Source organism: Penaeus monodon, chromosome 7 (assembly GCF_015228065.2).
Source record: "Penaeus monodon isolate SGIC_2016 chromosome 7, NSTDA_Pmon_1, whole genome shotgun sequence".
Classification (NCBI taxonomy): domain Eukaryota; kingdom Metazoa; phylum Arthropoda; class Malacostraca; order Decapoda; family Penaeidae; genus Penaeus; species Penaeus monodon.
The window spans coordinates 51,597,069-51,599,523 of record NC_051392.1 but is presented as its reverse complement, the minus strand read 5'-3'; positions in this window follow the sequence as shown (position 1 = coordinate 51,599,523).

Genomic DNA, 2,455 nt, shown 5'->3' with positions numbered 1-2,455 from the left:
ATTGCTGCCATACCATGAGAATAAACTAGAGTTGTGCACAACTTGCATTTGGTGTATTCAACTGTTCAGGCATTCCATCTACTGTACGTATTTCTAATTTTTTGTAGTATTAACTGACGCAACATAGTGTATGCTGGTGTGTGTGCTGTACTATTATTTTTATAATGTATATAGGATATCTATTACTGATATATTATATATATATTTCTATATATATACTATAATATTTGCATGTATTATGTTATATATATATATATATATATATATATATTATTATTATTATTATACATAAACACACAAATGCGTGTGTTTGTGTATGTGCTTCCATTCATATACTCTCTCTCTCTCACACAATACACACTACTAACACTACACACCACACAACGACACTCCACAACCACACACCCCACCACACACACACACACACACACACACACACACACTCACTCGCTCACACCACACACACACACACTCACTCGCTCACACACACACACACTCACTCGCTGACACATACACACACACACACACCACACAACACCACACACACAAATATATCTATATATATAATATCTAATATTAATATAAACTATTCTGTATTGCATGCGTCTGATCTTATATATATACATAAATCATTTATATACACAACACACGCACGCACACACGTATATTATGTATCATACAATATATAATATATATATACTTATACATATATATATATATATATATATATATATATATATATATGTGTGTGGTGTATGTGTGTGCGTGTGGTAGTGTGTGTGGTTGTGTGATTGTTGTTATATATATGATATATGTATATATATATATATATATATCATAATTATATGATAATATATATATATTATATTCAGTACACATACACCGCATATATATATATATATATATATATATATATATATATATATATATATATATATATGTGTGTGTGTGTGTGTGTGTGTGTGTGTGTGTGTATGTGTGTGTGTGTGTGTGTGTGTGTGTTGTGTTCTGCATATTGTATATATATATATATATATATATATATATATATATATATATATATATTTTATTTATCTATTTATGCGGGTGTGTGTATGTATATAAAAAAAAAAAAAAAAAAAATATATATATATATATATATATATATATATATATATATATATATATATATATATATATGCGTGTGTGTGTGTGTATATATATATATTATATTATGTATATGCATTTTATATATATATATATATATATATATATATATATATATATATATATATATATAAATTAATTTATATATTATATACATATATATACATAATCATATATATGTAAATGTATTTATGTATACATACAATACACATACATACAGACGTGTGTGTTTTTCTATGTACACTAAATACACTGTACAGGATGCATGAGTACATAATCACATACACATAAAAAAGCTAACGCACACGGCATAGTAACAATCGCCTCAAGTGAAGGTTTCTTCGAGCAAAAGTATTTGTTTACACGAACATAATCGATCTAACTGTACAGGAGGCGACAGGACAGCGTGGCGGGGTCAAGGTCCGAGGGAGAACGCATGCAACGCGCCTCTCCCTCTCGACCTCTGACGTCACCGGTTACGGCGAGGGTAGCAGCTTACGGATTTTTTTTTTATGTCATGGTGTGATTTGTTTTTGATTCTGTTTTGTTATGATTTAGGTCTTTTTATATTGTATGCGATATCTGTTTGCCTTATGTGCGAGGAAGTAATGTTTTTTTGAAGATAGTCATATCTATTTTTTTTTCTTTTCTTTTCTTTGTCTTTTTTTTAGAGAGAGAAAATGCTTCCAACGTCAAAAGCCGTAACTGGCAACTCGCGATGTCTAACTGCCGGAGCCACCGACATCGAACACTAAACATGGTTAGGTGAAGAATGTACATTTAGACGTAAAGACAAATAAAGAAAATCACACCAAATATCACAGTAAACCAAGTCACATTTCATGAACACCCGATGATAACGCCGCAGAGAACGCCGGGTTCAAAATACCACGCGGTTCTTCGTAAACGGTTTTCACATGAAAGTCAATTTGAGCGAATAGGAAATCTTTCACAGAAGGTACAAACAACAGGAACGTCACGAGTATCTTTTTGTTTAACAGACACTGTTATGTAGAAATGAATTATATCGAATTTTCATATATGATCACTAGTTTTATCAAGTACATACACGTAGATATAATGGTGTTTATATAAAGATACGTTTTGCTGTTGTGTCTGTCAAATGTGTTTTTCTATTTTTGTGTATTTATATCCATATATGTCGCTAAAACACTTTTTTTCCAGTGAGTCTCGGACATTAATCAAATAATTTTATAACATTTCTAAATTTTAAAGTGTGGAAACAAAGAAGCAGGCTTGCTGTTGTGTCTGCCAAATGTGTTTTTCTATTTTTGTGTATTTATATGCA